We start from the raw sequence: 25,708 nt of genomic DNA, 5'->3' as shown, positions 1-25,708 counted from the left end.
AGTAACTTTGCCACTGTTATTCCATCATTTCGTCTAGTCGGGTAAGCTTCCACCCACCTTGAAAACAAACAGACTACCACTAGAACATACCTCAGTCTGTTTACTTGGGGCATTTCAATGAAATCAATCTGCATTCTTATAAAAGGACCTCCTTCTCTGCCTATTGTTCCCAAACTCACCACTGTCTTTTTCCCAGTGTTAAATTGCTGACAAACCAAACACCTTTGACAGATGCTTTCTGCAATTGTCCTGAACTTTGCATTGTACCAGGTTTGTTTAAATGACCTAACCATCGCATCCCTCCCCAAATGTCCCTGGCCATGATACATTCTTGCCATTGACGACAAAATGGAGTTAGGCATTACTGGTCTGCCATCTCTGTAGACCCAAACATGGTCTGTTTCTCTTGAAGCACATCCTGCCTTAATCCAATCCTTTTTCTCTTCCTCTCCTGCCTCATCTTGCAACTGTTTCACTTCATCCCATGTTTCTAAGACATTAGTAAACATCACAGAGAGAAAAGACATTTCCCCCTCTCTGTCCCGATTAATGGACTGATTTGTTTTGGCGCAGTATTGCGCAACATCATTTGCGTAACGGTTTCCAACCGTTATAAAATCTTCTCCTTGTCCATGGGCAGCACATTTTACAACTGCTAACTCCTTAGGCAGCTGTATCGCCTCAAGCAATTTACCAATCATTTCAGCATTCTTTATCGGAGTTCCACTCGATGTCAAGAAACCTCTTTGTAGCCAAAGCTGGCCAAAATCATGCACAACTCCAAATCCATACTGACTATCAGTCATCACAGTTGTCCTCAAATCTTTCCCAATTTCGCAAGCTTTTGTCAATGCCATCAATTCAGCAACTTGCGCAGATTTCACTCCTTTCAATGGTGATGCTTCCATAACCTCTGAAACTTTGCACACCGCATATGCTGCACATAACACACCATTATCATTTCTCAGACATGATCCATCCACAAACAACACATGATCACTCTCATGCAAGGGAAGATCCCTTATGTCTGGTCTCGGTTTTGTACAATACTCAAGCACATCCAAACAATCATGATCATCTTCCATCTTTACACCCACGTTTTCAAAATCCGGCAAGAGTGTCGCTGGATTCACATTCACACATCTTTCAAGAGTCACATTTAATGCTCCCAGAATCACTTTTTCATATTTAGTTAACCGACTATCAGCCTCATGCATCAACCCAAAATCCAGTCGGTAAAATACCGATTCGGTAATAGCTCCCGGTATTAAGTAAAAAATACCCAATCCCAATGCATCAACCCAAAAGCAGAAATCGCTATTTAAGGAATTCTTAAATAGCGATTCTTTAAATAGGGATTCCTTAAATACCGATTCCTAAAATAGCGATTGCATTTAAGGAATCCCAAAGTGAGATTCCTTAAATGCAATGCATCAAAGTTAAAAAATTAGCGATTTCGCTAATAGGGGGAGCAAATTACCATGAAGATGAACTGCATGGTAATTTGCAAAAACTTTGAATAATGCACTTTTGTGCATTTTTCAAAGTTTCATGTTGCGCACACACATGCCCTTAGAGCATGTGTGTGTGCAACATATGTGCACATATCATTTTCAGGGGTGCAACAGGGTGTCCTTTTGACACCCTGGCACCCTTGAAAGTGCTCCCGCTATTAGCGATTCGGTAATACCGAATCGCTAATACAGACTGGCTTTACATTCATTCCTATGGGCCTCCAAGCCCATAGGAATGAATGGGTAGGTATTCCTTATTACCGATTCGGTATTACCGATTCGGTAATAAGGAATATTAAGGAATCGCTATTTGAATAGCGATTCCTACATGCATAGCCTTTTGCTATTCCTTATTAGCGATTCCTTATTTTTCGCTAATAAGGAATCGCAAATGGCATTGTTGATGCATAGGCCCCTAAGTGACATGTACTGGGTTCTGCTTCTTGTCAAAAGAATTGCCACATTGTGAGGTACGAATACCCTTACAGGATATCCCATTATGATTCCCTCACTTTGTTCCAGACTTCTGCATGTTGCAGCCACAGATTTCAGACAACCTGGTAAACCCACAGCTACGGGGTCAAGTGTCGATGAGAAGTACGCAATAGGCCTTCTCAGTAATCCATGCTTCTGAATTAACACTGAAAGTGCACATCCATTTCTCTCACTGCAGTACAACTCAAACTCCTTTTCGTAGTCAGGCATACCCAAAGCTGGAGCCTCACACATTTTACTTTTGAGCTCTTCAAATGCTGCCATTTGTTCTACATCTAGATCCAATGGGTCTGTCATCTCACTTTTTGTCAGTTTAATCAGTGGCTTTGCTATCAAAGAAAAATTAATTATCCACTGACGACAATAACCCACCATACCCAGGAACATTCTCACTTCTCTCTGAGTTTTTGGGGCTTTCATTTCTTTGATTATTCTGATCCTGTCATCCGTCACTTTCCTCAGACCTTTTTCAATATTGTGTCCAAGATAATGCACCTCTTTCTTGCAAAATTGCAATTTGGCTGGAGATACCTTTAACCCTCCATCTGCCAGATGATTCAGTAAAGCTATGGTATCTACTTCACAAGCTTCACGTGTCTTTGATGCCACAAGTAGGTCATCAATATACTGCACTAGTACTGAGCTCTCAGGCATGATCAAACTCTCCAACGATTTCTTCAATAACTGATTGAATATCGAAGGACTCTCTGTATACCCCTGTGGGATACGACACCATGCTAAAATACGCTGGCCAAACCTAAATGCAAAAATCGGCTGGCTATCATGATGCAATGGAATTGAAAAGAACGCATGACACAAATCAATTACTGTATACCACTCAGCATCATGTGGAATTTGATACAGGATCACTGATGGATTTGGCACGATAGGACAACATGCCACCACGATTTGATTAACTTTTCTCAAATCCTGTACGATCCTAAATTTCCCATTAGGCTTTTTCAGTCCCATTATCGGTGAATTACATGGACTACTCAGTAGTTCTCTCAGGACTCCCTGCTGAATCATTTTCTCAATTATAGGAGTTATCCCTTCAATTATTTCTGGTGTCATTTTGTATTGAGGAATGTTAGGATATGTAATTCCCTCTTTTACTGCAATTTTCACTGGATCTACATTATTCATCAATCCCACATCCTCTCCAGTAAAATCCCAAACTGTCCTTTTCACTGTGTCTCTCAACTCTCGAGGCAAATCCTCCGGATTGAACACAGCAAATGCACCAATTAACTCACTTTCTCTATTCTCTAGAGTCACTCGGTACAAAACATCCTCATCTGGTGTCTCAAAGGCTATTCCATCCGGTGTACAAAAAATTGTGCAGTTCATCTTGCACAACAAGTCCCTACCTAACAGGTTCACTGGACTCGTGTCACAGACAATGAATCTGTGCATGTCTAAAAATTTCCCTATCTGTACTCTTGCTGGTTCAGTAAGACGTGTTCTGATTTGCGTATTGGCTACACCAACTACTTGGATTGCTTCATCCGAGAGAGGAAGATTTCTAACATCTGCTGACCTGACAGTTGATCTTGTCGCACCTGTGTCTACTAAAAAAGTAACACTCTCCTCATTTATTTTCCCATCCACAAATGGTCCTGCCTGGTCTATTTCTAGAGTTGCACCAAGTATGCACTCTTCTTCTTCTCCTCGGCACCGTCAATAATCACCCTCAGATTCACTCCCTTCACTCTTTAACAAGTAGTGTTGTACCTTGTTTGAACGTCTTGGTTTGTTTACCTGTTCATCATTGTAGAATCCTGAATCCTGATTATACTTTTGTAACCCTCTATTCTGCGGCAAGGGCGGTTTTGGCTCTTGATTCTGCTGTCTCACAACTTTCTGTTGTTGTTGCTGTTGATTATTTCCTTCATTCTGCACCTGTTGATTTAAGGATTTATTCTCATTACTCACTAATGGTGGATTAGGACATTCTGATCTCCAATGCCCCAATTGGCCACAGTTGTGACAAGGAAACTTTTTTTTCGCTTCCTCAAGACTTCCTTTTCCTTTCCCTGCATATCTAGGTCTATTCCCTGCATTGTTTCCTGGATTATTCGCCTGTTCCACTAACTGTGCTTCCTGTCTTTCCGCAACTTTCACCTGTGCTCACATTGCTTTCTCTTTCAGCTTTCTTTGTTTTTCTTCAATTTCATCACTAAAGTATTTCGCATGTCTCAGAATCTCATCTACTTTCTTACTCTGCCAATCCAATGTATGCTCACGAATTCTTTCACCAATTTCAGGTCTAAGGCCATATACAAATCTGTATACAAAATGACTCAAATCCTTGTCACCCAGGTGTTCATCTCCACTGAATTGTTTAAATGCTAGTATCAGCCTCTCGTAAAAAGCATGAACTGATTCTTTCGCTTCCTGTTGTGTTCGATCTATCTTTATCCAGTCTGTCTCTTTTGCAGGAACTTTACTCTTCAGGTATACCATCACCTGATCATACTTTCTCATTACCTCTGGATCTGGTGCCCCTGTTCTTGGGTCTCTTGGATATTCCTCAGTAGGCCAACTCACAACTATTTTACACTCAGTCCACAAGTCTGCTGGAACAATTATATCAAACAGACTATTCAGGTCAACCCACAGCACTTTTGACAATTTCACAAACCTATCTACCTGCCTATACCACTCGACGGGCTTTTCTCTCAATCAAGGGAAATCATTCGTAAATGATAAAATATCCTGTCTGGTCCATGGAACATGTACATATCCTCCTCCAGGTATTTCTCTCATAGGATAATTATCCACTGGTTTCTCTTTTTCTCTCACTGGAAATGCTGAATAAGTTGTTCTATCTTCAGCTTCCTCTCTTCTCTTATACCACCTATCCTTCCACTTTTCTACATCACCCCATCTTCGCAATAATGCTACCATTTCCTTAATCTGTCCTGTTCTACCAGTAGCATTCAAATTTTCAATATCCTTTTCTGTAAAATCCATCCTGTAGGTTTTTTGTAAAGCTTTCACTTTATCAATGTCAACTCCTTGCTCGTTCGCTATTGCTCTTAGCCTGTCATGTGTATTTCTTGCTCTCCAGGTAATGTTCTTGCACATAAACATTAGCTCACCATCATGATGACTCTTCAGAATTTCTGTTGGAACTGTTCCTGTAACAAGCTCTTCTAGTTCTACACGTAACCTAGCCACGTCAATTACTTGTGAATCTTTATCCTTTTTCTGTAGAACCATCATCCAATCATTCAAATCTTCAACTGTTATTTCAGCAGTTTTTTTCACTGGAACCACTCTCTTCTGCGGTTCTAAAATTGGCATCCCTGAACAACTAGCTTCACTAGCATCCAGTATTTCACTACATATGTCATGTCTTGATTGTCTCAGGTCAGTTCTTTCTGCTCTTTTGCCTGAATCTCCTGAAGGACCAACTGAATTTGTCAAATTATTTCCAACATATGGAATCACCAGTCCATTTTCACCTGTCCTCTGTTTGTCAAACACAGGCATAACCGGACCTATAGTTACAGGCACTGTAACAGCTTCCAGATTCTTCGTTAATTCCCTAATCTTCTCAGTCAGCTCTGTTGTAGTTCTGGCTAACTGTCTGGCATTCTCATCAAGGTAGTGATCACTTCTTAACTCAGGTGTCTCATTTTCTGTCTCATTGACACAAACTGTATCTCTTATCGGAGAAACAACTGGTGTACTCTTATCCGGTTCTGGTCTATATGGAGGTGGTCTCTTGTAAATCATGTCATTCAAGACCTCATCCTCATACTCATTAACTCCATATTTCCTCATTTCTGACTCAGGAACCCTTTCTGCTCCTCCTTCAACTGTTCTCATCGGATATAATCCCTCTGACATACTAGCATCTCGCCACCTTTTCATTCGATCATGATGAGTCTCACGATCATGTCTCCTCCCAAACATGTACCTGTAGTACCCTCCAGATCTCTGTTTTTCTCGCTCATGTACTTCCTCTTCCCATTCCACTAAAGCCTTGAACTGTGTAGGTCTTGGTTTCGGGTCTAGACATAACATCTTTTCCCGTAAATTTCTCAACACGGCCAGATTAAATGAACCATGTTCTGGAAATGCTAGAACACCATCTTTTTTAGTATACCTAACCCAATTCTCCAACCATATACAGGTATGAAACCCATATCTTGCAGCCATGAAGGATGCAGGTGTTTTCGTTGGAGGTAACAACTCACCCTCTCTCGTTTTAACATCTTTATCCTTGTTAAACCACTTTTTAATTTTTCCAAAGAATGTTTTCTTCTTTTTCTCTTCTTGATAATACATTTTAGCGTTTACCAAAAACTCTCTACTCTTTCCGTATTATAAATATACAATACAAATTTTCTACCAATAACAACGCGACTTACACCAACGCACCAATCCTGGAGCGTCTACGTCACTAAATGGCTCTTCCAATCCTTGCGCGGCTCACACCAACGCACCAATCCTAGCGCGAACACTATTCTGATCCACTATCCAAACAGAGCGCGGTCTTTCTGACGTCAACAGTCGCTGCAGTCGCTTGTCTCCTGTCTTCTGTCACTCGTCTACCCCTCCTTTACAAAATCTTTTCAGTAGACTTTGTGTCAAATTTCTACAAAATCTATTAGTTACAACATAAAAACATCTCCATTGTCTGCTTCGCTAACCACAGAATAGTAAAAGAGAATCTATTTCTCAAGAGTCAACAAACTTTCATACATCTCTTAACTGTTTCCTCTAGGACTTGTCCAAAGAGTCTTACAATCAATTAAATGTATATACATTTACGCACATTCATACAAGAAAATATAGTACATACACACAGAATCCTGCTTCCCGTGAACAGCGAACAATCTGTCCCACTACAGAATTATAACATACATCAACTAAACAGCTTTCCTCTGCCCAGTTTCTCAAACAAGCTCAGAGAATACCTATTACTCCTCCCGCGATATGCTTTAACGGTAATCCTCACGGATCCCTGGGACTTAAGACCAGAGTTTCACAGATAACCTTCACTATCATACACACTCCTTATATACCAGAAATATCTAATAGTAACATACGACAATGTCACTGATTCCGAACCCAGACAATGTGACGCGCAACTTCAATTGTCACACGTTATTCCTTACAATTCCGTCTTTCCCGAGAGCAGCATATACTTCCCTCTGCCCTACTACGGAACCATGCCGGCTTAATACATCAAATGCAGCAGAGGGACAACTGGGTGGAAAGGTTAATCAGGGATGGCAACAAAGTAAATGATGCGAGTATCAACTTAGAATAAAGTGATCGCCTTCAACAGCCAGAAGGGGAACCATTGATAACACAAACCCCTAACATCCAAGGCGTGGAAAACGGCCAAGGCAAGGAGAAGCGGACCCAAAAACGCAAGAAAAAGAGGAAAGGGAGAAACAGTAAGAAGAATATAACCGACTACTTTCCTCTAAACAGACCGGATTCTGGGAGAATAAGCTTGGTCGATATTGTTACTTCTGAACCCTCCTCGCTAAAGATAGAAAACAAAATGGGTCATTTAACCATGAAGACTTCCCAGGAGGCGCCCCCCGAGTCATCTAGGGAGATGCCTGAATCAGAGGTGGAAGTTCCCGCAGTAGAACGACCCAAGCAAAATCGCCTCATGAGATGCAAAAGCACATCGACCAACAGTAACAGTAACCTGGCCTGCATAATTAACAGCACACTGGCATATTCGTATGGCGGACACAAGCAGGCCTTTGAGTCATCGCAGGAGACTCCAGAACCAGAGGTGGAATTTACCGGAGTAGAAAAGTCCCAGCAAAATTGCTCCACGGGAAGAAAAAGTACGCTGATTGACAGTAACAGCAACCAGGCCTCCATAACTAATAACACACTGGCACACCTCTTGCTGGACAAAAACAGGCCATTGGGGGCACAGCCAGTGGCACTGATCATCCTGACCATTAGGCCAGTTAAACTAGACCAAGTATTTCCCCACTAATACCATGAACCAGAAGAGCCGCGCAATTTTATTCATCCCTGAATTCAAATCGAGAGGCCAGGGGAATACCCTCAATAGAGGGAACATCTTGCATCTGATCCAATCAATCAGGAGCTTGGCTGACATCAATTCAGCGGATCTTGAAGGAATAGAGTTCAAAACCAATAAAGAGCTTTCGGCCTCAGAAGAAACAGCAAGGAGGATCCTCGCGGAGGGTGCCCAATTAAAAGCCTGGGGAATCAAAATACTTTTACACCAACAACCGGGCTATCCTGAACCTCTTATACCCAATAGGCCGGATCATTCAGACTATCCACATCCCAGGAGCATCCAATCAGTCCTCAAAGGGGCACGTAGCACGGATGTACATCCACCGGGAGGGAAAAGCCAGGATGGAGAATCCCCACAGGATGACTGGACCTGGTTAGCTAGAACAATAAACCCACAAGGAGAGGGCACTTGACTTAGCTCTACCAAAGCCCCCGAGGGCGGCCCGCAACTTCGAATATGCTTGTGGAATGTAAATGGCCTAGGAAATAAGGCATCGAACACAGAATTTCTCTCCTATATCCAAAACTTCGACTTAATTTTAATGCAGGAGACTTGGTTGGAAGAACCTCAGCACTTACTTGGCTATAAAACCCATCACCTCCCAGCAACCAAAGGAGCCAAATTTGGGCACCTGAAGGGTGGTCTATTTATCTACTCGTCAATTAGCACCATAAGGGGGACAAGAGAAGTTGACTCCATTCTAACCCCAACAAACGGGCTCAAAATTCTTGCATTGGACATAAAGGAGGGCAATGCTAAACAACAAATTATAGTGCTAAACGTTTATATTCACCAAGGAGACTAAGCCAGAGGAGTTAAAATGGTGGACATGGAAATAACAAAATTACTCTCGGAAGAGTCAACAACTAACCGTGTACTGGCCGGAGATTTTAACATGCGTCTATTAGGACCACAATCAAGGGACAACAAACTGGAGGAACAACTTACAGCAGGGAAGATTCCCATCTAGGTACAGGGCAAAAAGATAAATTTGTCAGCCCAGTCCAGGAACTTTATACAGGATATGGAGCACCTGAGCCTTGTGGTACTAAATGGTCGCTTCCCGGGAGACCAACTGCCTGCGGCAACTTATCATAAAGCTATGACAAGCTCTACAATAGATTACACGTTGGTTACTCTGCAACTCAGGATTTGGAACAAAAGAGCACAGCGACAATCAGCCCCAGGAAATTTCGATATGTATAAAGGGGAGGCCCCTGATCTTCACAGTGGGGGATCCAGCGACTATGTACACCGTGAACTTCAGAAGGCTCAACTGCAAAACCAGCCAACCACACAAACTGCAAACCATAGCTAAGTCAATCTGGGAAAACCAAGCAGAGGCACATAGTAATGCTGGGAAACATTGACCAAACGACTAGAGGAACCGTACGCTAAAAAAACAGGTGCCCCCGTACCAGGCAGGGGACCACCTAACACCCAGATTGTAAGATCACGATCTGGAAACCAACTCAACCATCTATCAATCTCCAATATACCAAACCTGAGGGCCCTCAACAAAGATATAAACAAAGCTTTACGAAAGCTAAGACAAAGGGGAAACAAAGCTACTCTACAAAAAACCCTTGCGCAGTTAAAAGCAACAAAGAAAAACATGATCTGGCAAGCAAAAAGGGCAGCAGAAGATACTCAGTGGGCTAAGCTCTTGTATGACGCAAAGACAAATCAAAGCGCAAAATTCTGGCGAACGATAAACAACTTAGGTAATGCCGACGTGCAAGGTATCAACTCTCACCTAACAGAGGAAACTTGGGCAGGCCACCTCCTGGAACACTTCAACGCAAAAGGGGAAAGCCTTGCTACAGCACCACTGGGGTCAAGTCAGCCCGACAAGCTGAGCCCCCATGGAAACACCAGCAGGAGGTCAACAAGAGATCTACACTTCACGACTTTGCAGATTAAAAACCGAGTAGCCAAAGGTAGGCCAGAGGGCGCACCTGGCCCCAACGGCATCCCCACAATATTATTCAAAACTGACTCTAACTACTGGGTGGCCGCATTACTACCAGTGTTCAATACAATAGGAGAAGGGGGCGGTATTCCAGACTCCTGGAAAGGCTCCATAATATCTCCAATCTACAAGAAGGGAGATAAGAATAAAGCAACCAGCTACAGACTTGTAGCCCTAATTGATGTTGAGGCGAAATACTATGCCGGTCTCCTCCTGGACGAATTAACAGCATGGGCAAATGAAAAAGCCCTCATCCCTATCAATCAGACAGGCTTTTGCAAAGGTACAGGGACCATCACAAATCTACTTGCCCTGACGCTATTGATGGACGGCGTCAAAGCAGCAAATCTCCCCCTTTTCCTTTGCTTCATTGACTATTCTGCTGCTTTTGACAGTATAAACAGACACAAATTGTGCGCTAAATTAGCGAAAATGGAAATTCCAGTAGCGCTTATAAAGCAGATAATCCTCCTACATACTAGCACTTGGGTTCAAGTAAAGCTAGGAACCGGTGAATATCTGTCAAGGAGAATAACAACTACAAGGATGTTGAAGCAGGGGTGCGTGCTGGCCCCCATGCTTTTTAACTTGTTTATGGCAGACCTTTCTTCAGAATTAAACAACAGTATCTCACATGCACCCAGGCTAGGGGGGCTGTCACTCTCTAACCTACTGTACGCTGACGACGACTTGCTAATTAGCCGAACTCCAATTGGGCTTCAGAACCTGCTAAATACAAATCTCAATCATGCAGCATCTAACGGTCTAACAATCAAGCTAGATAAGTCAAAGGTTATGCGCTTTAACCCGAAAAAGAACACAATCGGATTTCACTGGAACCTGGCAGGTGCACCCATGGAAGTTGTGGCGGAATACAAGTACCTAGGGTTGATACTTGACGAGAAAGGTACTTTTAAACCACAAAAAGAAGCCATAAAACGGAGAGGAAACTCCTTAGCAGTAGCTCTAAAATCTCTGAAACTTAGAACTGCCGGGCCAAGCTTCAACCCCTTACTACAAGTTCTACAAGCAAAGTTAATTCTAGCTATCACTTACGGGAGCGAGTTCCTCAGGGGAAAAGATGTGGACACTTTGGAACAAACTGTGCTGATATCAGCAGGAATAATCTTCAGCCTACCAAACTATGTCTCTTCCTCACAAATCAGGCTGGAGTTTGGTCTACAGTCCCAAAAAATAGCCCGAAACGCCGCTTATGTGAAATGTTGCTTTAGGATCAGACCTCCGATAAGAGCTCTCTGAATTTCCATCTATGGAAAGAGATAAATTCAAGCAAAGCCTGCACCCCAAGAGATTACCTGACCGCATCCATAAATCGCCAAGGCCTGAAGGAGCTCTGGGCAACCCCGGAAACGCAGAACAGCTTCAAGTCTTTGGTAAATAAGACAGTAAAAAGGCTGTCAGTACTAGAGGACAAAGATGCGCTCAGGGGAAGGTCTCATGGTTGGTGTGTGCTGCAGAGTTATACAAACCCCGGCCCGCAAAATTATCTGTGTGCTGGCTTCAGCAGGAGATTAAAAGAGAAATACCTCCAGTTTCGATTAGGAATTCTTCCTGTCCTGCCACACCTTCCACCATGGAAGAGATTTGCAGAAATAAGTAAGTGCCGCCTTTGCTGGAAAGCAGAAGAGAGCATCATGGAACTACCATGCATCTGCCGCGGACTGGACCCAGAAAGACGTTTGTTTTTTAAATCAATCTTTAACATCGAGAGAATAAGAACCTGCAGGCAAGCAGTGAAGGCTTGCTTTGGAGGAGGAGATATACAGCTGGCATGCCGGTTCGTACAATTCATGGGGGCAGTAGAGGAGAAAATAAAGAGATCCTGCGCACCATAAACAGCTCCGATCAAGGGCTATCATCCCCTGGAACTGGCATTCTTTTTACTGGGGAAACGCCTGACATAAAAAAGCTTTCCTTCTACCATATTGAAAATAAATGTTGGTTAGCTATTGGGCAGTTGAGAGGCTAAGGACCTGTAGCATCCCTATCATAAAAATTTACCACAAGTCTGATATACGATACTACTAAATTTACTATTTTTAAATACAAATGTAACTCATAGGCTCTATTTAATTTTTTTTTATATTACATGTTTGGGACTAAGGACCGTCCAAAGCTCATCAGATGAATAGACACTTCGTCGGAGCAAGGCACAAGCCAGCTGAACAGGAAACGCTGGGTTAAGCCAAACTGTCCCATAGCTCTTTTATTGTTGTTTGCATAAATGATGAAATTGTAGTTTATTTTGATTAACTTTTGCCTTGAGCGATTCCTTTTTGTGAAGGTTTTTATTAACTTATACAATAAATTACTTACTTACTTACTCCTGCCTCTTCACTGTCATGGGACCAGTAGTCCACCCTGTCGCCTCAGGGTGACAACAGCCAGTCTACAAGCTCTGCTTTCAGGTATGACATTATATTAATGTAGCAATGGCAGATAGTGCTATATTCAGTGTGTTCTAAATAACTGAATGTCAATACAGTTGCACATATTTTGAAACAGGGCATAAAATGTCACATAATTTTAAAAAGAAAAAGAGTTATTGTAACAATTTCTTTCAGAGACTTTATAATCTTGCAGTATAGATATGATTATGACATCTGTTTTATCACATTATTTTCCAAGAGAATTTACTTAGTGCTCAAGTGATGGCACAGCGAGAAGTGAACAGAAATATTCTGAAACTGTGTCTATAGAACATAGAAAAAAAACACTAAAGTGAATATAACAAGGTGCACGATCAACTGTGAGTATTCAATGGGCCTTAACTAAATACAAATCTACTGTTTTAAATGTAAATGATAGTGATATGCTATTGACGGAATGTCAACCATCTCTTTAGGACCAACATATAACATTAAACTGACTGACGACAAAGCAGGGGGCAAATATACAAAGGCATTGCACCACCAGAGCATCACTTTTTATGATACTCTGGTGGCGCAAAGCCCTTCTCCATATTTACAATGTGCTTTTCAGCCACTTTGCTTATCTTATTGCCACCTTGAAATTATCGTACTCTTTCACGCAGGTTTCTGCATCACAGGAGCGTGCATTGGGTTTTGCTGTGGGCGTACCCATGCGCCACCCATTGCTTTTTGACACTGCCCCATATTTACAAGGAGGTGTAAATCTGAGACAGCGCCAACAACTAACGCCAGTCAAAAGGAGGCATTAGAGTAGCACAATGGGGAGAAATACTTTTATTTCCCCTAGTTTTTTGCTCTTTCTATGCGTGCTGCACTCTGCATCACACATAGAAGGAGCAAAATGCCATTAATGAATGTTTATGTTCAGAAAGATGTGCCTTCCTGCACAAACACAATCACGAGCTGCTGCTTACTTGCTGAGCACTAATATTCCGATTTTTTTAAAAAAGGGCAAGCATGTATTTGCAGGTTAAATTAAGTTAATAAGTAACTATGTTGGTGTCCTGCACCACTTAACTTTATTTAACCTGCAAATAATGACCTGCCCGTTTATTTAACATTTTGTTAGATATTCTTACATATCCACCCAGACTCCCTTCTGCCACCCGGCTGACATCAGTGCAGCCCTCGGTTACACCACAGACCATACTTTGTGGCCCCGGGCAAATGTTTTTGCGAGTACCCTCGATCTACAGCATTTTCAATGGCACAGCAAATGTGTCATTGGCCCTAATGCAAGCGTGGGGTATGATCTCTCTAGTACCCATTTGTCACAGAGGGTATAATTTGGATACAGTGCGCCACTCACACCCATGGGTCCTGGTGCCTCGGCACCTGGTGCACTATCTATAATCACGCCCCTTAACGACAGAACGCTGTTGACGGGTTTCATCCCAGAAACATGACACGAGCGTATGTAATGTGTACTTTTTAGCTGAGTTTCTTGTTTCCAAGCACTATTTCCAATCCTTTCTTACTTCAAAAGCAGGGTAGCTATAAACATGTTATTGCCTGTCAGAGAGAGAAACCGGAATAAGTTCTAAATGCACAGAGAGTGTTCAACGTCTGGGGCTCAGTTTTAGGCAGGTATGGTTCGTTAAGGGTGTTGCAGATCGAGCGAATATCGTCAAATAGCAAACAAATCATTTCACTATTAATGGAATTAAATACATTTTTGAAAACACCAACTCTGCTGTTCAGTGGGGGTAAACAAGTTTTCGGCTCCTGTTACGTTACGTTACGTTAAGTTACGTCATGTTATGATATCTGTATTGTAAATGGCACACTCGCGAGCAGTTATCTCTCTGCACACCTGCAGCCCCATCTGCAGTATATCTGCTGTCCCTAGTTATCAAGGGTTATTAAAAACTCAAGAAGCTGTATGTCTGCACATTTTCACTGAAAAAACATTGTCGTCTTAATTCCTTTTATTAAAAAAAATGAGACAGAAGTAATTGTCTAGAACGGGCAAGTACGTTTGCTTTTGTTAATACACATTACCACTCCCTGTTCTCAAACCATTAATGGCATAACCCAAAAGCTGAAGGTATAAAGGGTGCTTTGGTCTGTGTTCTTCTCAGTCGGGTGCTATCCGTTCTGCTGTCTTGTTCCTGCCTCCTCTGGGCCAGTTTACAATGCAGCACCCGGCAGAGAGCGCCCCGCAGCCTCAGAGGAGGGGAGGCGCTTTCCTGCACGGATGAGGGCCGGCAGGATGAGATCACCCAGCAGATGAGCTCACTGCATGGCTGACATAACCGTGGCTGAGCTAACAGCCTGGGTGAGGTAACTGCATGGGTGAGGTCATTGCATGGCTGAGATCACTTTCATAGATGATGTAAGTGTATATTCGAGCTTTGCCGTTTTGTATTCTCTGCAGAAGTCAACATCCCTTTGTTCTATGTACCTTACATCATTCCAGTGCCTACCAAGTTTAGGAAGCTCGGTATATCCAAGTGTCAGATCCTGGAAACTAAATATATCCGGTTGAAATATGAAGGCAGCATAACCCTTACTGAGAAAGAAGGGTGAGGGAAGGGCGTACGAAAAGAAATGAAAAGGTATGCGTATCTCATCTTAACTATTGAACCGCGAAAGGAAACGGCGAGCAGAATTGTTTTTTCAAAATGGCAGATGTCATTCTTTTATGATTATCAAAGACACACTGTCAGTAATTAAACCCTTGGATACCTGTTTCAACAAAATCAATAAACGGTAACAGACTTAATCAGACCCCAGGATATTGTGGTATAGATTTGCTAATTTTGCGGCACAGACATGGAAATTTGCTGCACAAAAATGGAAATGTTTCAGCCTTAAATCAATGGAAACTGATTTAGCAAAGTATTCCACTTTGACATAGGCATGTGTAAAGTGTCTGAGAGTGTTTGTTTGCTATATTTTCCTTTGTGGTTACATTCTGGATCATAGGGTAAGCCAAGCACAATAGCACAGGGTTGCGAGTCATCCTAGTTTTTGTGGCATTGTGCTGACTTGGGACTAGCAGTTCTAAGACTCAGAGCCATCTGCTGTAGGACACCACATTTTGATATCCCCACTGTGCAAAAGCCAAACTCAGGGTTTTCCATCAGCTGCCCTGTGTTTACCCTAAATTACCCTTCCACCTCTTCTTTACCTAGCCTCTAACTGTTACAATATGGGGGCGTGGCTAGGAGCCCGTAGGAGATGGCGGCGTCCGGGTGACGGCTCCGTTCGAACCGGAGGATACCGGCGGTTCGCGTACCTGTTTCCAGAAACGGAGGGAAGCCCTTCGCACCGGAAGATGCCAGGCTCACTTTCATCCCCCTTTCGTTCCTAAGGCACAGCTATATTGGATTTTACAGCTCGTTTCACCTCCGGTCGCGGCTTGTCATCGGCCGCGACCTCCATTTTTTTTTTTTTTTGCCCGCGAACGCTTCAGCAGCGCGTCCTAGCGCGCATGGGATTCCTGGATGCCTCGTTCGCACTCAAATGACCCCAGCACCCTCTGAGGCACAAATATGACGGACCAATAACCTAAGGTGACTTTTCTTTACTTTTCTTCTGCAATGATGCCCTTTTTCATGGCTTTGACTGGAATTTTTTGGCTCTCCTCATGCACGGCGGCCATTTTATGACTTTAGCCTTTGATACTTACGTCTACAGTTTTTTATCTGGCACACCTTTACGTTAATCTGTCCTTTGGAGCTTTTTTTTAGTCGAGTCGCAGAGACAACAATCACCTTGCATGTTTTGACTGGAATTGTCGCCTCTCCTCATGAAAGGCGGCCATTTTTAGGATTCCAGTCTCCAACACCTATGAGTCCAATTTTTCGGCCTGGTCCTTTTTGAGTCGGGCAATAGGATATCTTAAGACCTCACGCTCCATAGGCGTGCTGATGGCGGATTGCTCCAGTAGAGTTCAAAAGCGTAATTTCATTAAAAATTCCAAGCTATTCACGGCACTAGCCCATTTGGAAGCTTCAACTGAGATGACGTCGACTGCGGACGTCTCCTCACAATCTTCAGCAAAAGCGAACTCTAAGAGGTTAAAAAAGGACCCTCCCTCGCCTCCTAAGTCCTCTTCGCCCATCTCTATGGAGTTACTTCTCGAAGAGATACGGGCCTTGCGCCCTTACATGGAAGAGACTAATGCTAAGTTGCAGATTCTCACTGATAATTGGGCTTCGTTGGATGAAAGAGTATCGTCGGTGGAGCGTGACGTTTCCTCTCTTCAGAACTCTGCGACCAAGGTCTCCCACATGCACACGCAGATTTCCTCTCTTCAGAAGCAGGTGGAGGACCTTGAAAATCGCAACAGACGCAACAATCTCCGTATTTACGGCTTGGTGGAGGGTTGTGAGGGAAACGATCCCATCAGTTTCTTCAAGTCCTTTCTCCCGAAGCTTCTTCACCTACCTGATGACACCTCACTAAACATCCAACGTGCCCACAGGCTTGGTCGAGCTTCATCCTCTCCTTCCACGTCAACGAAGCCTAGAGGTGTAATAATGTACTTTCTAGAGTACACAGACTTGTTGAAAGTCCTCTTAGCCGCCAAAGCCTCTCCTCGCCTCACATGGTCAGGTTCCACTTTGTTCTTTGCGCAGGATTATGCCAGGACCACTGCAAACCGTCGCAAGGCCTTCCTTGATATGAGACCTGACCTTCGCTCCATTGGTGCCAGATATGGGCTTTTTCATCCTTGTCTATTTAAGGTCACTCATAATAACAAGACTACGACATATGAGGATCCAACGCGACTTCGAAGCTTCCTGAACTCATGTGGTCAACATGACATGGAGATAGCTGGTCCCTCTTCCCTCCCACCATGACTTGTCTTTGTAGTCGCAATTTGATTCTCTAATTTGTTCTGCTTTAATGCCTTCATTTTTGCAGGTTCTTCAGATTGTATGACTCTAGTTAAGATTATATTTCTCATTTTATCGTCTGATAGTGTTGTTCTAGCTCCTCAGTTGGTCATATGTTTCTTTTTTATCTTCGTTGTGTTCGAGTTTCTAACCATGTTCTTTTTCTCCCTTCACAGATCATTGTCTTACGTTCCGTTGTGTTATCTCTGGTTGGACGTTTCCCTCATCCCGAATGCCCTGCCTCTCCCAGTTGGCCCTACCTCCCTCCCCTCATCTCCGCGTGTGTTTCCGTTTGTTCCCAGTTCCTGATTGTATTCTTCCCATGCTACCCCTCGTAAGTACTCTTCTTTCCTTATTTATCATGTTTTTTTCCGTTCTATATTTTCTTATCTTACCTTTTCCCTCGTTGCTTTCAGATTTATTGGTGTCATTACCTTTTCCATGGTTCTTCTCCACTTCTCTTTCGTCATTTTCTCTTCCCCCCATTGTATATTGGCTCTCTTGCTTGTATTCATCTCCCTTTACCTATTTGATTCTCCATTGGACCTTACTTACCATTATCTTTAAGAATTACTGTATCTTCTTATCATTCTTTCTAATTTCTTGGCTCATTCCTATTTTTATGGCTTTGCTGATTCCTCTCTCATTTTTTCTTTTACCTTTGTTCCATCACGTTAGTTCTCACCTCATTCTCCTTTTCTCCTGTGCCCTTGCTCGCTGCAAGGCATTTCCTTGCTGTCCTGCCTTCCAATTGGTCCACTTTTTGATTAATCCTTAATGTCAGTTCGAATTGTTTCCTGGAATGTTAAAGGTCTGCATTCGCCTATCAAGAGACAAAAAATCCTCTCTCATTTAGCCAAATTGAATGTAGACATTGCCTTTTTACAAGAAACCCATATGTCTGACGCTGAGGCTGCTAAACTTAAGAGAGGTTGGGTGGGTGCTGTATTCTCTTCTCCGGGTGATGGTAAGAGAAACGGTGTGGTTGTATTAGTTCGCAAATCTTTTGCTCATTTGCCCTTGACCTCTGAATCAGACCCTGAAGGTAGATGGTTGTACGTCAAACTCTCCTCAAAGGGCGCCCCTCTCTCCCTCCTCAATATCTACGCCCCTACTGGTGGTGATCAGATTTTTTGGCGTGCAATGGCCTCCCGTATCACTGAATATATTGATGACAATTTTATTTTAGCTGGTGATTGTAACCTCCCCTTTGATCCTTTTTTAGACAGAAACTCCAAGGTACCTTTTGTCCCTAATAAATCTCACAAGCTTTTCGCTCAAGCGATATCCCAACATAAACTCATTGATGCTTGGCGTCTCTGCAATCCTACCTCTAAAGAATTCACCTTCTACTCCCCGACTCACCATTTCCAGTCGCGTATTGACTATGTTTTCCTTTCCCACCATATGTCCCAATCCCTAACCCACGCTGATATAGGCCCCATCTTATTTTCTGACCATGCCCCCGTTTTGATAAACATTGACATCTTACCCAAGTCCACTGGACCAAAGAGATGGCGATTTAACAACACTTTACTCCTCGACCCCAAATTCTCCGCCTCCTTTGTAGATTTCACCACAGAATTTTTCACCATTAATGACACACCCACTATGCCTAACCACGTGGTTTGGGATGCCTATAAAGCAGCAGCTAGAGGTTTTATTATCAGCTTTGTGGCTACTAAACGCAAGAATGCTCGTAAACGCACCAGTGACCTCCTTTGTACGATTAAAAAGTTAGAGCATTCTTTCTATACATCCCACTCGCAAGAAAGTCTGACTGCTCTCATTGCTGCTAAGATGCAATTTAACAAACAATCCACTGAGGATGCTTCATTGTATTTGTTGAAATCCAGTTCAAAATTCTATGGAGGTAAAAATAAGGCGGGGAAGGTCTTAGCCAATTATTTAAAAGTCAAACAAAACAAACTGAATATTGAATCTGTCTATGATGTTAATTCGGTTTTAAAGCATACAGATGCTGATATTTTAGAGCAATTCTCCCAGTTTTATTCCAAACTCTATTCTTCTGAGACGCACCCCACTGCTCACTCTCTTGCCACTTTCTTTGCCACCATCCAACCTCCTTCCAATTTCCCTGTTGATTTATCTGCCCTTGAATCACCAATCTCCGGTGATGAATTACTCACAGCACTTCAGTCACTCAAGCAGGATAAGGCTCCGGGGCCAGACGGATTCACAGTTGAATTTTATCTGCATTTTTCCAAATTGTTGCTACCCAGACTCCACTCCCTTATTGACTCCTTCATATTAAATGGTTCTTCCTCAGGTACATTCTCAGACGCCCACATTTGTATTATACCCAAAGAAGGCAAAGACACCCAGCATTGTAAGAATTACAGACCAATCTCTTTGGTCAACATTGATTACAAACTGTATGCCAAATCTCTCGCCATTCGATTAGACCCTTATCTTCCTGAACTGCTAGGCCCTGAACAATCTGGCTTTGTTAAAGGTCGCTTCATCACAGATAACACCAGACTTTTGTTTAATGTGCTTTCCAAATCTCCACAGTTCCAACATTCGCTAGCAGCCATTGCCCTAGACGCAGAAAAAGCGTTCGATAGGGTGGAGTAGACTTTCCTTTTCTCCGCCCTCAAATGGTTTGGATTTGGCCCACATTTCATCTCTTTTATCTCCTTCCTTTATTCCAGTCCTAGAGCGGCGGTTTGCGCCAATGGTCTAGTTTCCTCTTTTTTCAATCTAGGTAGGGGTGTTCGTCAGGGATGCCCTCTTTCCCCTTTTCTTTTTAATTTGGCCCTAGAACCTTTTCTTTCAAAGCTTCGTCAGAATCCCAACTTACACGGTTTCCAAATCTCCCACACTAATATCAAACTTGCTGCCTACGCAGACGATATTCTATTATTCATGTCTAACCCCGCAACTTCTATTCCCGCATTCCTAGCTGAAGTCCATGACTACTCCCAGATTTCAGGTTATAAGCTTAATAATGACAAGTGTGAGATTTTACCCCTTACTAAGTTCACTTTTAAACCGGACTTTATGGCATCCAATTTTACTTGGAGCCCCTCACACATCAAATATCTAGGTCTACACATTACTCCCTCCCTCTCCGACACTGTCTCGCTGTGTCTCAATAAATGCGCCCAGAAATTATCCGACCTCACTTCCAGATGGCACCCATTATACCTTTCCTGGTGGGGTCGTCTGGATACGATCAAAATGATGCTCTCCCCATTAGTCCTTTACACCATCTCCAACATCCCAATTCCTATCCCTGCTAAGTTCTTTAAGAAAATCAACACTATTCTCTCTTCCTTTCTTTGGTCCGGCAAAAAAGCACGTATGTCCCTGCTTAGATTGCAACTCCCCAAATCCGAGGGTGGAGTTAATTTCCCGAATTTTCCCGCTTACCACAAAGCATTCCTTTTGCGGCAAGCTTCCCATTGGCTGCAAGACCCTGCTGAGCCGTCCCCCTTATGGGTTATCATTGAACGGCTCTCTTTATCCCCTTTCACTTTTGCTGAATACCTCTCATTCTCTCGTAAGCCTCACTTTTCCTCCATTCCTATTCACAAATTTACAGCCAAGCTGCTTCTTTCCACCTCTCCAGGCCCCCCTTCCTCTATAGTAGAGTTTCTCAATTCCACTATCTGGCACAACAACAGTATAACCATCAATCGCAAGCCTTTTTATTGGAAAACCTGGAGACAGAGGGGTTTAATCTGGGTATCTCAACTCTTCTCTAATTCTGATTTCTTATCCTTCTCCGTTCTCAGCCAACACTTCCATCTCCCTCGTGCTTTTGCCTGCAAGTATCTTACGCTTAAAAATGCAGTCATGTCCACTTATGCTCTTCTCTCTAACCCCCCCATGCATACTCATACTCCAAATCATACCTCACAGCTTCATTCCTTCTTGCGCACTCACCCTACAGCCTCCTCAATATACCACTCATTTCATGCGACTCTCACACCTAGGCCAAAATCCAAAGTTGAGGAACAATGGGAATCTTACCTTGTCATTTCTTGGCCCACCTCCCTTTGGGATAAATTATGGACCAAACTTCGCAAGACATCTAGAGCTGCTTCTCTTACACAAACTCTTTTCTTCATATATAACAGGCTTCTCTTTTCTCCCCAGGTGTTGAATAAGAGATTCTCTTCTACACCGGACCTTTGTTGGTCCTGTTCTGCTCCTAAGGCCACTCTTTTTCACATGCTTTTCTCTTGCACTTTCACGCAAAGTTTCTGGACACTAGTTTGGGCCCAAATCAATGCCATATTCCACACTACATCTCCCTTCTCTTTTGTCAATATTTTTTTAGGAAGCCTTTCTCCTTGTTGGGATGACATTGATCTTAATACGCAAATTGTTGACTTGTTGTTAGCTGTTGCTTTCCAGCAAATCACCGTCAACTGGAAAAACTTCACGAATATTTCTTTTAAAGCATGGTGGTACAATGTTTGTTATAATCACAGGCTAGATACTGCTTTTGTGCACCCCCTTAGTTTAGCTGCTAAACGACATGATTTATGGCTTCCTGTAACCTTGTATCTAGATACCTGTGCTAAACGCTCCTCTCTTGTTTCACCTATTCAGCAAGAGGTCTCTAAGCCTCCCTGAGTGACATTGTTTTTCATTTGTACTACTCTTTTCATATAAGCTACTTTATTGCTCATTATTACCAGCGCTGTTTTTTGTTATTTAGCCTTAAACTTTTGTTATCCTCTGATTAATTGTATATTTTCATTACCATGTTTTACTTTTTTCCTCTATTTGAAGATATGTTTGTATTCTTTCTCATGTATTGACACCTTTACTTATCCAATAAAATTCTTTTGAACTTAAAAAATAACTGTTACAATATTTGGAGAGCCCTAGTTGGACATTGGAATCCCACTGTGACATCCTTCACTAAAGGTGCTGTTTGTCAATCACGTATCACCATTAAGGAGGTTAAAAGAATGTTGCTTTGTATGATGACATCTGAGTTCTTTTTTAAACCCATTGTGGCATCATACACTAGGGGGCATATTCACAAGGAGCCATCTCCGAGCTAACGGCACATTATCGCAGCCAAAGTTGCGATAAAGTTATTGCCCCAATCACAAGCTGGTGTTAACAGCCCACAGCACCCGTATACCCGCGATAGCAGCCACAAAAAAACATCAACACAGACGACCCCCACAACTATCACTAATGATATGCAGAGTAGGCGTTCCTGTGCCAAAAGCCACAACAACACCACACCTCAACATTCTCAACGACCAGCCAGATTTGCGATATGAACACAAAACAGGCGATAGAGCGCGTTAGCACCAGGAAACTAACACCTGCTCTGACCTGGTGCAAAGTCGGAAGGAAGCCTGCACCACAAAAGGGAGCCCAGCCCAGAGCTACATCGGAGGGGCAACAGATGCCATGGAGCCACTAATTATGTGACCCGCACACCCTAGAGGGCCACAAACCCCTCCGCCACCACCCCAGGCCCCCAACTCCCCCCCCGATCACCACAGAGGCAGCGCAGACAAAGACAGCGGACTCCCAGGAAACGCACCAGCCTCACAGACCCAACACCTGACAATGTCATTGTCCACTACAGGCTAAAAAGGACAACCATCCTACGCATCCTGACCATCATCTCCCAACAGGCCGACGACACCAACACAGTGGACAACCAACATCCCACCCCACACAAAGCAGCTGGCTGTGCTGCACCTGTTGGCCCCTAGTACCCCCAACCAACACCTGCCAGAGTCGGAGGAGTCTCACAGCCAGCCACATCCAAGTCCCTCACACCTGTCCTGGACATCACCATCACCCTGGTACCCCAGTCCCTATACGTCGAACACAATGTGCAGGATCCGCTGGAGACCAAGCAAGGACAATACGCCATAGTTGGATGCACGCACATGTTGGGGGAAATCCACAGCACACATGTCCTACCTGTGCCCCCTGGTGACACAGCACACAATCACCACAACACAAAGCACACGTCTCACATCAGTGTGCAGGCAATATCCGAACACCGTGGAACCTCCACCAATGTCGCCTCCAAATCCCCAGCCAATGTGCATGAGTCCTTCATCCTCCGACAGTCCTCCATCAACCAGCATACAAAGGATGGCACCAAGGGAAATGCACAGCCCCTTGGCAAGTTTCAAATGAACACCCCACTCACCTCAACTCCACAACCATGCAACTCACAACTCTGGCAATGCACACGTCACAAAATCACATACAATATGCAAAACAACATGCCCACCCACCAGACACGACAGAACAACTTACAATCTTAACCTGGGCAAGCCGTGAACATGAGCCATCAACGGCATGGCACCTCAGCCACTCAATAGCTGAATGTGGGGAGAGCTGGCAACCAGGCATGTGTGAAGGATGCAGGAGAACCATGATTGGGACAGTACACATTGCCAAGAGTTGCGGAGATGTGCCGGTCAGACCACAGTATGCAGAACACATCCATATCCATGGCGACATACACCTCTGGTGTATGGAGTGTAGTGGACAGTGGACGCAACCATGTCACCCCAGCCAGTGGGGGAGTTCGCGGATATGTTGCCTGTGACTCCCCTCGTAAGCGTGAGTGGAGAGAGATGGCCCGGCATACACCAGCCCAGCGTAGGGGTGTGAATAAAAAGCACGTAGCCCTGGGCGTGGCCCTCTTCCGGAAAGCTTAACGTCTCTGGCAGAGCGGCACTTCTCACCCCGCCACGAGGCTGACGTCGTCCTCCTGAGCGGAGTTGCCTGCGATCCTGTGCGCCTGCCGTACCCCGGCCCGCTGGGCCCCAAACCCGTCCGGCCCGCCCCTGCGCAGGCAGGCCACACTGATCACCTGCAGACACCTGCATGTGTCAAGGAGGGCCCACCACGTGCCGGCGCAAGCTCCAAGTCCGAGGCCTGTGACCTTGGCAGCCTCCTCAGACCATCACGGCCTCCACGACACAGGCCCGCTTTACTCCTTTCTCGTTGACGTACTCTACTGCCACCTCCGGCCTACACCACGATCAAGTAGGTCACACATTTGGAACTGAGTCTTGATTACACAATGGCTGAGTACATAATGTTCATTGCAGATCATATATCAGGGTACTCCCTTTGAGGTGGTGACACCAACTCTGTGCATGGCATTCTTACGACACATGTCTGTTGTCTCCTGCTGACCACTGCCTTCGGCCTACACTACGGACAAGTAGGTCACACATTTCGAACTGAGTCTTGATCATACATTGTCCGTGTTCACACAATAAGGAAGATTCTACTTCACTGTACTCCCTTTGCTCAGGTGGCAGCAACCATGTGCATAGCATCCCAACGACCCATGGCTGTGGGCCCACGTGGACTACTGCTCCCGGCCTATGCTGCGCTCGAGTAGGCCACAGAATTGGAACTGAACATCGATCATCCAAAGGCAGAGTAAGAATCATTGCACGCAAGGAGAGCCATAAGAGGAAGGTGTGGTTCAGGCAGGAGGAAAAAAAGGATCATCGTTACGGAGGTGATCGGAAACTACCGACAACTGTCCTGGTGTCACTAACTCTGTGCATCGCAAGAAAACGCCACGTGGCTGTGGGCCCTTGCTGACCGCTGCCCCCGGCCTACACTGTGGTCGAATGGGTCACACACAATTTTGAATTCAGCCTTGATTTCTTTATGGCTGACTTGATGTCATTGTACAGGCCTCAACGCAGACTGCATCCTCTTTCAGCCCCAGGGCCGCTATGTCTATTCCCCAAGACCCATGGACACTTTCGGTTTGGACTTTTGTGGCGACTGAGTCCATGGACTTGGGGTTGTCGTCGCCATCATGTCGGTGATACAGACTTTGTGGTGAAAACGATGCCTTTGCATTCCACTCCTCCATTTGCTGCTTCCGGACAGCTTCCACCCTCTGCATCATGCCCTGGAGGACACCTTTCACTGTCCCCCGCAACCCTCCACGACATACACCTTGGACATTGATGGGGACCCGCTCAGGTCGCATGGCCCATCTGAATGCACCGCAAGTCACCGTCCCGTGGCTGGGGGCCTGTGCCGGCCGCAGTGCATCCGGGGCCACTAACTCTGTGCTGGTCAGGTCTGGGACCCCTTCTTCAGAGATATTGGATGGCCTCTGAGGCGATGGTCTTGGGGTCATCAACGCCATGTGTCTGTGGCCCTGCGCTGTCCGCAGCCTCTGGCCTCAACTGCGGCCAAACAGGGCCCACACATAGAATCAAGTACAGACCGGCTCTGACGTCGTATCACCGCAGGAGGCACATGCCACCACCGCAAGGACCACCTCCAACCGCCATCTGCCAGAGTCGAAACGGTGGTCCTGACAGACGTACGGAGTTGCTCACACCTGTCGTGGATGCCATCATCGGCCTGTTACCCTGCTCAGCACTCCA

Source organism: Triturus cristatus, chromosome 5_1, assembly GCF_964204655.1.
Source record: "Triturus cristatus chromosome 5_1, aTriCri1.1, whole genome shotgun sequence".
Taxonomy (NCBI): Eukaryota; Metazoa; Chordata; class Amphibia; order Caudata; family Salamandridae; genus Triturus; species Triturus cristatus.
The sequence above is the reverse complement of the archived record's forward strand: the minus strand, read 5'-3'. Positions refer to the sequence as shown.